Here is a 16762-nt window from a genome sequence, read left to right on the forward strand (position 1 = left end):
TTAAACCACAGTAAATCTCACAAAAGAGCAAATATTTCAAACAGTTTTATAAATATTATTAAGTATAAGGAGGTACACAAAGGTTGGCAAATGCCCAAGATATTTTTAAAACGTGTTCAGAAAGTCAAACTGAAAACAACCTAGGTATGTGTACTTTCTAAATCATTCCCTTGATGTACAGACCTAGCTAGCATAAGGTTACAAGAGCTTTTTTTTGGCATCTGAATTCTCTGCAGTTGAATTACTGTGACAAAAGCAACAAAATGAGGCCAAGTAAAAATCATTCGTATTATATTGTTGACATTTAAAAACCTCATTCCAGAACTTTAAAACCATTTGCTTTCACAAAAACAAAGACATAGTTCATAAATATTCTTGCGCAAATACACCCAAACAAAATAGGCACTTTGATATTTGTGAAAAGCAGGTCAAGAGAAATAATTATAAAGAAAATCATAAAATTATCTAGTTCACTCTGTCATTCATCAGACAAAACTACTCGTTCAAGGGCATATTGACAGAATTTGTGGCTCCGTGTCTTGAGTTTCTTTTCAATACATCCTAAAATAAAAGCTATAAAATGTGACATTTTCTGAGATAAAATGCCTTCTTTGGGTCTGTTGCTGTCTGCTGAACATCACCTATCAGTTGAGGTAGAGACAGTGTTAAAGCCTTATATTGTTAAAATAAACCAGGTGTACCTCTTAAAGCTATAGACAGAGCCACTGATCTGAGTCAGTGTAGTAAAAACAAGCAGTGCCTAAATATTTGGTCCAGGACTATGGCTCCATTTTTATATTTCAGTATGAGAGAATACAGGAAGCAAGCAGGAAATAGCCACTATCAGCTGACTGGGAACAACCAAACACAAAAGCAGGAATTGGCCTCTAAGTCAAAAGGAGTGTACCATCATTTTACCCAGAAGAAAAGTTTCCGAATGGCAAAAGGGAATAAAGTAACAAGTATGTTCTTCAAGAAAATCCTAGTGTAGTAATATACTGCCCTGATCCCACCAGGGATTAGGCACAAAGAAATATTCTTTTTAATACCCACTGTCTCAATCCCAACTGACAGGTAATGTTCAGCAGACAGCATTGGAGAAAACACTGCAAGGGGAAAGGACTTTGCTTCCAGGCCTGGTGCACTGCTTGGCAGGCTTCCCCAGCACTAGGATGCCGCAGTGCATGACAACAGACAGCTTTCCCCAGCACTCTCTTTTGGACAGTTTGTAGAACACAGCCTCTAGCAAAATACCTCTCTATGAACATCTTTTATGGTATCCTAGAGGATAGATTTCTGGCAAATTCCATCAACTTCTCTGCCATCCAATAAGCCATTGATGTACCCTCTCCAACAAGACCTGATCTCAGCCTGGGATGGGCCTCTTCTTTGGGTGCTCAATTGTAGTTCTATAAGTAGTGGCTGTTCCTTACATCTATTTCTATTATTCTGTAGCACTCTCTGTACTTCCTACTGGCTCTGTTACAGTAAATAATCCTTTACACTAAACATTCTCTGCTCAAATTACTGCATGATTTCTCTTTCCTGACTGGACCCAGATTTATACAATCCTGAAAACCAGAAAGACTACACACAAGCCACTGAAATAAAGACAGCAGTTAAGCAATAAAAGTAACTAAAATACAACAGATACTGATACTTGGCCAAAGCATCCACAACCTTCTCAATTTAACTTAAATTACTATATCCCACAAACATGCTCTCATCCTTTTTATTTTAACTTCTAAGTATTGGGGGGCAGGGAGGATATCTTTGCTTCTTGGCAAAATTTTAAACACTTGTCACCACATTTTCTGTGTTGAGAGAGCTGTCTTGCTGATCAGAGAGGGGAAGTTAGACGCCAGCCCTGACTAAGAGTACTGAGGGTGGCAGTTACCAATTCTGCCATCTTCAAGTTCCTGCCTAGGACAATATATCATACAAACTTTTAGACGGGAGGATGCCCTAGTGGCTTCATCTACTGCAGTCGGCTTGAAAAGAGCTTGTTAACTGAAGCACATGTTCTCTCTGGTGCCTTTACTTCTCACCTATAAACTTACGTGATTATTAACACACATGGGAAATGACAAACTAAAACCACTGAAAAACTCCTTAAATTTCACGTAGGCATGGGTAGGCAGGCTAAAAATACAAATTCACAAAGGAGCTATTTGCAGAACAACAATTTTACAATAAAGCAACAGTAAATGACACTAAATAAATCACATACTTTGCCACTGTATTAAAATGCAATATATTGAACACCACATAAGAGTGATAACCGTCGGATAGACAGCCTTATGTCTCTACGGGGCATACGTTGTTTGTGCTGGGTTAGAAGGTTATACGTGTTTTGGAAAAACAAAAACACTTTCAAAGATAGCAATTTTTTGTAATTTGTGTTATCCAATGACATTACTATAATTTCTCCTTTAACAACTAGTGAGCCTAGGGTGGAAATGCATTTTTAAATGTGTACTTACAGTGAATGCACAGGGATATTCTTGCCTACTAAGAACAAAGACTATGTACAGTTTCTTAAAGCACAAGGCTCTTTCCTCCAAACTGGTAAGAATCCTTGCAGCAAATTCACAAGGACCTCAACTTCTGTCTCCTTTTCTGCAATTTAAATAGCTGTTAATTTCGTCCCTTCCTCCAACATACTGCCAAAGAGACTTCAGAACCGCTATTATTCCTTTCCCCTGTTCAACTTATTCAAAATCATCATCCTCTATAGCAGAAATTTTCCAGTGCATTCAGTAAGTTTCTAGATTAATTTCACTGGGGAGGGAAGTTCTATCATTTCAAATTTAGAATATCTAAAACTACAGCCCCTCACCTTTCAGACCAGCTACTCTTCAATTACTCCCATTCCCATTAGTGAAAAGCCCTTTTGTCAATATCCCTATCAATTTTTGCTAGATTACTGCAATGAACTTCAAGATGATCATACCTGTCGTTATCCCAATTTCAATGGCATCCTATATGCCATGTTGATTCATCTGCCCAGTATACAACTTTTATCAATAAAGAAAGAAAGAAGCTCCAAAAATCCAGAGGTGCCCCCAAGATTCTACGAAAATCGAAGAAATCTCACCTCACCTGGCAGGACTCAATGCCACCCCCACTTACACACAGCTGCACTAGTGTTATCAGTTTTATAAATGTCATCTTAATCTTTTGTTGGGGAGAGGCTGTTTAGAAATCATTTCTATAAGGAATCAAATGGCCACAGTGCATTTACCTGTATTAGTTTTCTATCACTGTCATAGCAAATTAGCATAAACCTAATGGCTTAAAACCACACAAGTTTATTATCTGATAGTTCTGGAGGTCAGAAGTCTGACACAGGTTTCATGATACAAGTCTCACTGGGTTAAGATCAAGGTGTTGGGGAGACTGTTCCTTTCTGAAGGTTCTTTGTGAGAAATCTGTTCCCTTGCATCAGTGTCTAGTGTCCATCTGCCTTTTTTTTTTTTTTTTTCTCTCTTGCCTCATGGCCCTTTCTTTCTTCCATCTTCAAAGCAAGAAACATGACGCTGATTCCTTTTCTGCTGCCTCTCTGGTTCTCTCGCTCTGCCTCCACCTTCCATTTTTAAGGACCCTTATGATTACACTGGGCTCATCGGGATAATCCAGGACAATCTTCCTATCTTAAACTGATTACCAACTTTAATTCATCTGCAACCTTAATTCCCCTTTGCCATATAAGGTCACATATTCGCAGGTTCCAGGGATTAGAACATGGACCTCTTTGTGGGGCTACTATTTGCCTATCACACTACCCAAACTTTGACTCCTACTCTTTAGGGTAATGCTGTTCCACAGGGAATCAGATACAATCCATCTTAAAACGTATACCGGCAGCCCAAATCCATCCCTTCTTCTCCCATTTCTCATCCAGCATACAGGTGAAGAAACAATATGGCAGAAAGGATCAGCAGCAGAAATATGCTTATTATTCCTTGAGAGACTTGGAATTTATTTTCTCTTACAGGTAAATAATGCAAGATTATATTCTTAAGATAGTCTAAAATCCTCTAACTAAAGCAATAACTATGTATAAACTAACTGAACACCCTGAAACTCAATTTTAAGTAGCAACTAGAAACTGCAAACAAATAAAACTATCAATCATTTGGTATGGTAATCATCAAGCCATGCAATCATTTTCCTCTTGTTTAAAATAAATTAAAAAAAAAAAAAAAAGAGTACGCTCAGTCCCAACATTTGAGAACAGTTTCACAAAAACTTTTCATAATTTTTTTTTTTTTTTTGAGACAGAGTCTTGCTCTGTCACCAGGCTGGAGTGCAGTGGCACAATCTCAGCTCACTGCAACCTCTGCCTCCCGGGTTCAAGTGATTCTCCTGCCTCAGCCTCTCAAGTAGCTGGGATTACAGGCGCGTGCCACCACACTCAGCTAATTTTTTTGTATTTTTAGTAGAGACGGAGTTTCACTATGTTGGCCAGGATGGTCTCAATCTCTTGACCTCGTGATCCGCCCACCTCGGCCTCCCAAAGTGCTGAGATTACAGGCATAAGCCACTGTGCCCGGCCAAGTTTTCACATTTCTAATACCTTACTCTATTAGAAGAAACTGTGCCTAAATATAAACTTCAAGTTTAAAACTGTTTAGAGTTCATTCCTAATTCCTGACCTTACTTTTAGGATAGTAGAAAGCTACCATATAGATTCATTCTGAGTGCTTACAGAAGTTCAGTTCAATAGAATAAGACCCTGTATATGATGGTCCATACCTTTCCTTAGCTGTTGGCATCCAACAGGATATAGTAGCAGATTCAAAATTGTCAATTCAATGCAGGAGGATTCCAGGTTGGCCTCAAGAGGGAGCATCCTTTTAAAAATAGATTCCGCTTCAGGTAAATGACTTTTGTGTATCACAAAAAAATGAATGGGAAGATACACTAGATAACAAAATATTATGACATTTAGGAGCAGGACCTGATTTTCGTAATGCTCCCACTGTAGAAGGCACTAAAGGGTATGAAAACAAACAAGCAGGCCCTGACCTTTAAAAATAAGCTTTGGGTTAACAATGAGAAAGAGACCCAGAATCAAATATATTCAAATATATGAAAGTCTGAACTCATAGCCTTTATTTAACCATTGGCCATTAACCTTTCTATGACCTACTTTAGTTTTAAGAATCAAATGAAATAATGTGCATATTCAAATTTAGTAATTTTTATCTAGCACCCAGTAAAACAAATTAACGTTACTGGTAACTGAAAAATACTCCTTTAGGTTGCAAAGATTAAAAACAAAGTAATGGAAGTCTTTATATAGTGTATTAGTTCTACAGTCTTAGCAAATTATCCAGCATAACTCAACCATTTCGTAGTGGCTCAGGGTCATTATGAGGAATATTATGATAATGGTATGTTAGGAGGACCTCAGAGACCAACACACACAGTAAAAGCATTCCACCATCTGGAACTGCTTTGCTCTCTCACTGCAGTAACTTCTCGTTTCTTTTTTTGTGTGACTAGATGATTCAAATCTGCTTTATTTTACATACAACTATGTTGGGTCTAACGTGACTCCACAGTCCGTCCCTGACTATATAGGACACATTCTCCTTGCTGTTCCGAGGCCTTTTGTTGTTATTGTTAACTCCTCACTCACTGCCTACAATATCGGTAAGAGAGCATGAGGTTATCAGTCCACGTTTGGCCTCTACTTAAAATGGGTATTGCTTCTAGGTTAGGTCTGTCACTTTCTATCAAGTGTTAACTGATCTCATAATCTCTGAAAAGTAGTATATGACTCACAAAATAATATAACCTTTATTATTGATTATTAATGCAACTATCATTACTTGAGCACTTACAGCATAAAGCTTTGAGGTGTTTTAAGTATATTAACTCATTTAAGTCTTCATAAAATTTCATGTAACAGCATTATTTTTAGGGATGGGAAACGAAGGAATGGGATTAAATAACTTCCTTAAGCTTTTACAGCTAGTAGGAGGCAAAACTAAGGTTGAGTTCTAGATCTATCTGACACCAAACCCTGTGTCCCTCAACACTGTTGATTGCTGAGTCTGATATCATCATTTTATAGAAAATAAAGCAGATTGAGGAAACTGAAGTCACTCTGAGTCAGTTCATCCATCTATAAAATGGGAATAACAATACTTTCCTACCTCTTTGACAAGATGCAGTTATACGAAAATGTGAAAATGTGAAAAGTATCAAATTTAACAGGGTCTCATGCTGACTACACAATGCCAGGAAGCACTATTCCCACAGAAAGTGTCAGTTTTCCTGAAGCAGTACAGGGAATGCCATTTATATTAGATTCTATGTTAATAGTGTCTCCTGAGCTGTGCACCACAGATGGCCATATGTAAGTATATGTGTGTGTGTGTGTGTGTGTGTACACACAAAAATATATATTAGTGTGAAGTGAATTAATTTTATTGTGCTGCCTAGATACAATAAAACCAGTGATTACTAAACAGTGATAACCGAACAAGTCCTTAACAAAAAAAGAAAAAAAAAGCTTACATAAAGCCTTTTTGTCATAAATAATGAGGTAATTAAACTACTTTAAGTCCATGGTGATTACCTCCCTTTTCTTTAAAGCCAAATCAACTGCATGAATGGTTATAATTCACAGATATTTATATAGATCATTGTAGAAATGCCTACATCTATTTCTAATTTCTCTGGTTCATAAAAGAATAAAGGTTCAAATTACTCTATTTACAGGGAAAAGTCAAGCCTATTAAAATGGTTTAGATGTAATTAAAATAATTCTTTCACAATGGGATTTACAATGCATGGTAAATCAGTATAGATCACTGCTAGGCTTTTCCTTGAAACTAAAATTAGAGTGACTGCCTTTGCATATTCCAAAATTTGTTCTTATCCAGCTGAGTATGAAGACTGACCAGAAAATTTAAAATCCACTCTAGCCACCAAGAGACTACAATGAAAACATGAAAATTTAGAACACCAAGACTTACAGGAGTAACAGGGATAAACCATCCCTCTAAAACAAAGACTGTTTTGCATTTGCTTTTTCAGCTATGACATTTATAAATAGTTCCTTCCACTTAAGACCCAGTATTTTAAATATGGACTACAAAGATATAATGATACATAATCAGAACAAAACCTCTGCACTACTTACGCAGTAGCAGCAACAGAGAAGCACTGACTGATCCACCCACCAGCACACCTGTGGCTCCCATAACCAATAGCTAAACACCCATGTGCCTGGCTGTATAAATGTAGAAATCCCCTAATAACGTTAAGTCAAGGCCTTACCACAACCTTGGTTACTTAAAGCACCACTTCCTAGCACAGATGCATCCAGGTCAGAGAAAATGCAAGCACTCACATTTTCTATACTTCTATCACCAAATACATCTGCCATAGGATTATATGGCAGCAAGACTTACAAAGCTGGACATTTCTAGTGGTGTTTTCATTAATACAGAGGTCCCTCAGAATTAAAAACTATACAAGTCTTAGGTGATAACATCCCTGTTAACCTGTTTCTTCTTTTCTTCATCCATATTTTCTAGTCTTTCCACAATAAATTTCTACTGCTGTTATACAGGGAAAAAAGCAAAATCAAATACATGAGCTTTTACTTATTATGTTCACAGTATCTAGGAAAGTATAATTAATTGACCAAAGAGAATCACAGAAGCTCAGAAATGGGTCAGTGCAAATGAACCACTGTTAAAAATAAATCTAAACCATATGAACCTAGGCAGCATACACATACCACCCTAAAAATAAATGACATGAGGCCAGGCAAGGTGGCTTACTCCTCTAATCCACTTTGGGAGGACAAGGCAGGAGGATGGCTTCAGCCCACGAGTTTGAGACAAGCCTGGGCAACATACTGAGACACCTACCTCTACAAAAAATGAAAGAAAAAAACAATTAGCCAGGCATCGTGGCACATGCCTGTAATCCCAGCTACTGGGGAGGTTGAGGTTGGATTGCTCGAGGTCAGGAGGTGGAAGATGCAGTGAGCCGAGATTGCACTACTGCACTCCAGGCTGGGCGACACAGAAAGACCCTGTCTCAAAAAAAAAGAAAACAAAAACACTCAAATCCCAAATTTAGCATAGAATGCCTGGAAAATAAAGAGAATATATCATTATTCAGTAAATTATATGCCACTAGTTAAAAAATATATACACACACACACACATATATATATAGCTTGAGAAATCTTAAATGATCTGTAGAAATAACCTGATAAACTAGCTACAGAGGCTAAATACGTAGTACAGTTTACACAATAACAGTGTGTATTTACAGCCCCCTTGGATCTAAAGGAATCAAAGAACATTCACTATATAATTACCTGGTATCCCACCATCACCTTCTTCTCCTGTTAAAGATTCTGACTTTTACCATTCATTCCATGTACTTGTTATTCAACAGAATTCTGACTGACATTTTTAATATACACGAATATATTGTTTCTGCTTATACATAAGTCTGAAAGCATTCATACCAAACTGTTAAAAAACCATTACCCCAGCAAACCATGAGGAGCAGACACGGATGATGGGGGCCTGCTTGTTTAACTTCATTTAATTTAGTAATTTAAATCTTATTTCTGAATATACAATAATTTTTCAATAAAAAGATTAATGACCACATAAAATATTGCAGGCCACAATATTTCCTTCTAGATGACACAAAGGGATCTAAATTCATCCCCTGAATAGGTTTCCTATGTTAAATATACTAGCATAGGCCATAGATCCAGACACCAAACTCCAGATACCACGTACCATTTCTAAACACTGAACTGCTAACACATGCAGGGCTGACCCTTGCCCAGAGTGGATCATTGGTCATGGCAGCTGCTACCCATCACCACTACCATCCCAACTCTTCCAACTCGATTGTCAACTATGGATTCTAGCAAATGTCTTCACATAACCCCATAGTTTTCTCCATTCACTTACACACTAATCATCAGGTCAGAAAAGGAACCAAAAAGCCCATTTCAGCTTTCAAACTTTATTTTCCCCTACAAGGAAAGACCACCTACTTTTTACTTTTCTTCCTTCAAAGTGTTGTCACAATGGTTGTAATAGTTAGAAACTAAATGCTCATTAGTAGGGAATATAGTTAAATCAATTATAATTGAAATACAATCTATAGCTGTAGCTATATATAATATACTCTGAGGCTGAAATTTTTTTTTAAGAATGAAGTAGTTCTTTATCTCCTCATAGAGATATATTGCCATGTGAAAATCCAAGTGAAAAAACAGCAGTGTACCTCATCTTTATGTAAGTGGAAAGAAAAATAAATTTACTTATATTTCCTTGTACATACAAATAAAAGAATAAGTTTCCATTATATCATTCCAGAGATAAGTGACTACTTCCCAGGGGGGAAAATGGGAGGCTGAGGAAGACACATTTTCAGTTTATATATTTTTTATATCACTTAAAATTTGCAACATGTGATATATTAACTATTTTTAAAGTCAGTGAATTATTTTAAGCTCACAACTTGTATCTTCAAAGAAGTATTTATGATTACTTTAATATTTTATAAAGCTAAGGGCAGGTAGACTACAAATGGATTAGTTTGAGAATCAGTCTCATTCCTTTATGAGCATGCATTTTAACATTCCAAAAAGAAAACATCTTTTCCCATCACCAAGGTATCCTACATTCAAAATTCTTAACAGAATTATATTTTTACTTTATAAAGCAAGAATTAATTCTTATTAGTTAGCTAAACTATAAACAATACAGGGCACAATGGCAGATATAAGAAAAAACTGTAACTTCTGCATGATAACCATTAACATTGATAGATTATTTTAAGAAAGTCTGAAATTTCATATGAACTCTTCAGCAATGTAAGAATTATGTATAATCTGTGTGAGGGCATTTCAGCTGATTGTACAGCTGGAGCTTCCTGCTATCACCAAAAGGAAGAAAACAATACTAAAATATAGACAGAGTTGTACTCCATCTTTCACATCTATGTAAGCTTAAAGAAACTGTAAGATCAGAGAGTTTATGAGAATACTGCAGCTCATTAGAAAACTTGTCTGACTCAACAGCATGGAAAATAATTCAAATGCTAAATCATTAATTTTTTAAAAAATTTATATACAGTACCAAGAAAGGATATGTGTACATGGAAAGACAAAACTGATGTCTTAAATAAACAACATAATTACCTTATAATCAGAAAACAAAGAATTCATCATGATACCCTACAACAAGAAATTTAGTTCTGTTATGGACACACACAATTAAAAACAAACAAGCTAGTGTGTGTGACACAGAGAGAGAAACTAAAATCAAATATACTGCTTAAATACCAATGAAAAGCGTAGTTTACCAGTGATCATTTTCATACTTATTTACCCATACTTCCTGAGCACCCATTGGAAGACACAAGGAACCCTAAGACATAGTTTGTGCTTCAAGCATCTTATATAATCCAATTACAACTGTTAGAGTACTCAAAACAAATCTAGAGTACAAAGTATCATCATAGGTTAAACAGCTGTATGCATGTGCAGGAGATTTTACTACTATACTACACAGACTGGGAGGTGGGGGCTCCAGGGAAATACGGCGTATGCTGTATAAACTAGACTTTTACATGGAGGACTCCTAAAGGCAGAGATGGGAGAAAGAAAAAACTTCCAAGAAATGGAAATGCATGAGAAACCAAAAAAGTAAAGTAAAACTGAAGTTTACATTCTTTTTGGAACAGCTGCTGGGACAGAAAGAATATAACTTAATATTTTAAACTAAAACAAGAAGTAAGTTTTGAAAGGGGTACTGAAGTCAAATAATGCAGTTTTGAAAGGCAACACTGAGGAACTCGGGCTTTCTTCCAGAGTGGATCAGGAGCCACTCAGCAGAGGCATAGTGGTCAAGAACACAGACTTGCAAGAAGACATGGTTGGGATTCAAATCCCAGCTCTTCTACCTACTAACAACTCCTCCAAGATCATGAAGTTCCAATTTCTTCACCTGTAGAATGGGGATAATATAAATTATAACGACCACATGAGAACAAAGGATTCAGCACACTGATTGACATAAACACCCAAGTGGGTTTGTTTTGTTTGCTTGTCATCAGGCAGGGAACATGATCAGGACTACATTTAGGACAATTAATAAGCAATATTCACAATGAATGACAAACCTAGTGATTAATGTCTCTTGCTGTGTATATGGCTGCTGGAAGAATTGAAGAAAGATAGAAGAAATCAGGAACCACAATGCAGTAAGATGACAAAAAGAAAAAATTCTAAGAAAAGGAGAGAGAGAAGAACCAAGGATGACCTATGATTTTGAGTCTAGATGACTAGAAAATGCAAAGGTCATTAATATAAACAAGCCAGGAAGAATCAGGCTTGCAAAAAAAGTTTAATTCTGAATCTACTGATTCCAGATTACAAAATGACAGCTACTGAGTTGATCGGGGAGAACAACATTGGCAAATCTGAAGCTTACGAATGAAAATAAGACTGATGATACAGAATTGGAAGCCTGAGCAAAGAGGGTGAGGGGAATGAGCAGTTGAAAACACGGATCTGTGTAGGATTGCCAAAGAAGAGAACAAACTCTAAAAAGGAAAAGAACTAAACCTAAGGTAACACCTAAAGGCAACAACTATCTATACTTCAGGAAGTGAGAGAGAAAAACAAACAAAGGCCCCAAGAAGGGAGAGTTGAAGGTGCCAATTTGTGAAAGTCACCAAGACAGACCTTCACAGCATTTCACATTCTACAGCTCTTTCAATGCTCATTGTAACTTTAGATTATAAACTGAACTGACTTCATCAATTGATAACATGATTATTATAAAAGGTTTTTAAGAGCCTTCAAGTTACTGAAGAGTGCTCAGTAGAAAACACAGAAGAGTGTTTTATGCAAATTAGTTTTTAAACTCCAAGAATATTTTAAGCTCTAGAAATCATACCTGATGCATGTCTTGCATCAAACATAAAGCTGATTTATTTCTGGCTACCCATGCACATATGTTCCAAAAAGGATTTTCAGGTTAAATTGGAAAATATGCTATGTCTTCCCATAAGCAGTATCTCTCATTAATTTCTGAGAGTATACATACACATAGTGTTTGATTCCCAATCCTTCCCCACTTCAACAGCTGAAAAAATCTTACCATATTCTAAAAGCGTCTTTAGGGGGCTGAAATATTTCTGTGTCACCTAACTATAAAACCCACTCACATCCAACATCCAATGTTAAGTTGACTGAGAGATAATCAATGGCAGATACACCATTTAGGTATGAATCCAATTATCATCCTGAACAATTGCCAGTAAAATGTCAAAGCTTTTCCTATATTTTTGGTTTCTTCTCAAATACAGATTACAACTGACCATACTTTATTAATTTTAGTATTTGTCTCACTTCTTTTTTTTTTTTTTTTTTTTTGAGACAGAGTCTCACTCTTTTGCCCAGGCTGGAGTGAAGTGGAGCAATCTTGGCTCACTGCAACCTCTGATTTCCAGGTTCAAGCGACTCTCCTGCCTCAGCCTCCCAAGTAGCTGGGATTACAGGTGCCCACCACCATGCTCGGCTAGTTTTTGTATTTTTAGTAGAGACAGGGTTTCGCCATGTTGGCCAGGCTGGACTCGAACTCCTGATCTCAGGTAATCCACCTGCCTCAGCCTCCCAAAGTGCTAGGATTACAGGCGTAAGCCACTGCCCCCAGCCGCCACATTTCTTCCAACTACGTAGTTGCCACATCTAGTGGAAAATGAAAAAAGATTAATAAACCATATTATGACACCCTATTGTCTCTCATTATGCATTTTAAGGGACTACCAAGTATTTTAAAATACCAGTAATATTATATAAGTAAATTTTAATCTTTTTAGACTTTTTTAGGGCCCTTTTGGTATTCTTTCCAGCACATTAGTTTACACAAAAGTTCAACTACGTTCATAAAAATGTTTACTGATATGAGACTATCCTTCCGAGTTTGTAAGGAATATGCAGCTGTGAGAGCTACAATTTACAATAATATCCCAATTTACCATGGCACCTAGCAGTGTCTAAAGTAACACAAACCCCCATCTTCTTGGTTAACAGCTTAAGATCAAGGAGTTTAAAATTTTAGTAATATGCCACCAGAAACCTCATCTAAAAAAATACCATTATAGTTTCACACTATATTCTCTAGACTATTTTAAATGCATGTGATTATATTCATGTAGTTATTCTGTAAGGAACATTTCAAAGAAAGCAGAAAAAACCATGAGAGAAACAATTTTTCATTCATACGAGGTAAAACAAGAGCAGAAAACACAGGTTCTTGGATTAAGCACTCCTGAATATAAACACGCACTATTACCAAAAAAAAAAAAAAAAAAAAAAAAAAAAAGCAATGGCATCTTGAGCAGTTCTTTTTCTCAAAGCCTCTGTTTATTACTCTATACAATGAGAAGAATGTCACTTATTTGTTATGAGAAATATATGAGCATATTATTACCAAAAATAACTAAAATGTCATGGATATTTTTTATTCCTTTCAAGCACAGTTTCCAAATAATAAAATACTACACAATTTGGCTTAAAATTTCAGGCTATGCATGTTTAGAACCAGACGTTGTTCGTGATTATCTTCCTCAGTTTTTCTTTCCCTGGAAGCTAGCACCAAGATGAACACACAGTACATTTTTAATAAATAAAAGCTAGTGATTAAATCAACAAAGCCTCCAGCTCTTCTGCACACAGAAATACAGTATGCAATGGGAATTTCCTAGCTTTCTGTCTTACTTAAGAGTAGGCAGTGTAGTATCACCCTTCCACTTCCAGTTTACTCCCTATGGCTTACTTAACCAAAATATTTAATCCCTGTTGCTTTCTTTTTTCTTGTCTAAGGCTAGGGCCACTAGCTTTCTACCTTTCCTACCTTACCTTTCCTTCACATATTAGCTACTTCATGTTAAAGGAATTACAAGTGTTCAACTGACCATATGGAATTAAAATTTACTTAGAAAAAAATAATAAAAAACAAAAAGTAAACTAATTCAACAACTTTGTTTTATGTTTTATGGAGTCATCTAGCCTCATAGAAACTACCATTAAGCAATACGTAAACATATTACTCAATCTGCTTAATATGAAAGTAATGTCTGGCCTCAGACATTCTGAAAGTTTTGCCACATTGTTTCAAAATATTGGCTTGTAGCCCTTTTCAAAGCTACTGATTATTGAAAACTTGGCGACCATGTTTAACAATAAAAACGCTTCCCCGAGCCTACGTAGATTGGATTCTCTAATACATAGTAATAATGTTTTTAAAAATGAGGTGTGTAATAAAATGGAGAAATATCCATGATGCACTGTTAGCTAATAAAAAGATATACTGTACTATATATGATCCCAGACTTGTTTCTAAAGCACACTCATTAAATGCACAGAAAAAAAAATCCTGAATAACTACCCACCACACTTGGAGACTGGCTACCCTGGGAAGTAAGAAAGAGAAATACGGGGGGAAGGGCGCGAGAGAGGGCAGGTTTCCTCATTGTTTGGCTGCTTCATTTTTTTCTCAAGGAGCACGCAGTACTTTTGTAATTAAAAATAAATAAACAAATAGGGGAAAAACACTGCTAAAAGCATACTTCTTTCCTCCGTAGCAAATTCTTCTGATTTGTAATGTTAAAAATATAGCTCTGGTTTCTCGATTCTAAAAAGAGGACACACGAAAACAAAATTATAGAAGTTCCAAAAAATCTTGGATTTACAAAATTACTCCCTCGGGTTCTGCCCGTGGGTCCTCTCCACGCCGGTGTCTGAAATTCCCCAAGCAAAACGCGGGCACTGCACTTCCCCTGAACGGTAGTAGACGCTCAAAACCACAAAAAGAGCCCTGGGCGCCTGCTATAACCTCTCAGTCCCCTCCCAGCCCCCGAGGCTTCCCCGAGCCTACGTAGACTGGATTCTCTTCCTCCAAAACCAAAACAACAGAAGTCACTGGGCGGATCCAAAACGGCCCTAAGGGGCCCGCGGGCATCTCAAGACGCCAGCCTCGGGACTCCGGTCCCCAAGCCCAGGTCAGAGCCGAAGGACGGGCCGAGGATGCCGCGCCCCGGCCTCCCTCGGACCCCCGACCTCCCCGGTCCCAAGAACCCCGGCTCCCGACCTCCAGGCTTCGCTGGGCCCCTTTCGACTCCCCGACCTCCCGAGTCCTCCGCCCCCGGCCCGTCCTTCCCCCAACCTGCCCCGCAGCGCCTCAGTTTCCCGGCCCCCGACCTGCCCGCCCTTAAGTCCCCCTGACCCTGACTCTCGGCTGCCATCCCCCTGGCTCTCTGGCCTCCAAGAGCATCCCAGTCGCCCGCCCGGCCCCAGCACGCGGGACCCGCACACCCCACGACTCCGAGCCCCCACTGGCGGCGGCGTTACCTGTGGCGCGGGCAGCGGCGCGCAGGCCAGGCGCTAGGACTCGGCGGGGTCCGCAGCAGCCAGACGCCGCCACCACCACAATAACAACACGGACGCCACCACTGAGGGGAGAGGCGGGGCCCGGACCCGGGACTGGAGCAGCCAGAGCTTCCCAGACTCCGGAGCCGCCGGGGTCCGGGCATGCGCAGAGAGCCACGGGCACGGGGGCAGCTCCCCGCGGACGCCAAAGTCAACAAGGCCGGGAGACGCCCCCATCTGGACCCGCCCCCTTCAGGGCTCGCTCCGCCCCCAAGCCCAAACAACGCGAGGCCTTGACAGGCCAGACGACGACGGCGGTAGGGGAGATCACGCGAGAGCATGGCCTCCACCTCTCTTCCCCACCCCCATCTCCACGTTCGCGCACCGGCGCTGGGGTGCCGGCTTTCAGTGGTCTCAGGGTTACGGATTGTCTGGGCCTCGCCGCACAGTGCCATTTGCATTAAAGGACAAGGTCTTACGGTGTGGGAGCATTTTTGAGGTGCATTCCTGGGTTTGGAGGCGAACCCCCAATGGTTACCTCCACAGAGGCTTTGCGAAGGGCGCTCACTGGTTTAGGTGAAGAGCGAAGGCTCAAGACTGCCGCTTTATAGTGGCCCCTTGGCGTCCAGAAGTTCCCCCGAGCGCCCGTCGTAAGCACTCCCGCTGCCTGGGCCCCGCCCTGCCTGCCAGGCGCTCTCCCGCCTCAGCTCCCGGACGCCTGGCTTGGCCGCCTTCTCGCGTCTTGCTGACCGGGGGCGGGGGCGTGTGCTCCTCCTGCAGCGGGCGGAAGATGCTGGGCCACGCAAATTTCCCTGGGCTTGGTTAACCACCCCAAAGCCCATTTCAAGAAGGAAGGGGTGTTGAGGAGGAGGGATAGAAAGTCGAGAAGAGGGCCGGGTGGAGTGGCTCACGCCTGTCATCCCAGCACTTCGGGAGGCCGAGACAGGCGGATCACCTGAGGTCAGCAGTTAGAGACCAGCTTGGCCTACATGGTGAAACCCCGTCTCTACTAAAAATACAAAAATTAGCCGGGTGTGGTGCCCTGCGCCTGTAGTCCCAGCAACTCGGGAGGCTGAGGCAGGAGAATCGCTTGAACCCGGGAGTCGGAGGTTGCAGTGCTGAGATGGCACCATTGCACTCCAGCCTGGGCGACGAGAGCGAAACTGCATCTCAAAAAAAAAAGTCGAGAAGAGGAAATGAGACATGGGGGTAGGCGAGCCGGGAAAATACTGCTGCTAAGGATCCTAAGCAGTGAACATTTTAATATTTGTAAAACTCCTAGCAAACTGCATTTAATTTTTTTCAATTAGTTTTAGTGTA

The 16762-nt window shown here is 39.5% G+C and overlaps 1 protein-coding gene across 4 annotated transcripts in view; it reads right to left on the bottom strand.

Moving 5' to 3' along the window:
• The window catches only part of PCMTD1 (protein-L-isoaspartate (D-aspartate) O-methyltransferase domain containing 1), an 84543-nt gene extending 68205 nt beyond the window's left edge, over positions 1-16338 (bottom strand). For 2 of the 4 annotated variants that reach the window (XM_012508592.2, XM_003255948.4), the window contains exon 1: positions 15425-16336. The gene's annotated coding sequence lies outside the window, so the exon portion shown is untranslated. Of the gene's footprint in view, positions 1-15424 lie in introns of all 4 variants that reach the window. The other 2 variants (XM_012508596.2, XM_030795458.1) reach the window with 2 other exon arrangements.
• Positions 16339-16762: the final 424 nt, after the last annotated feature.

This window comes from Nomascus leucogenys, chromosome 16 (genome assembly GCF_006542625.1).
Source record: "Nomascus leucogenys isolate Asia chromosome 16, Asia_NLE_v1, whole genome shotgun sequence".
Taxonomy (NCBI): Eukaryota; Metazoa; Chordata; class Mammalia; order Primates; family Hylobatidae; genus Nomascus; species Nomascus leucogenys.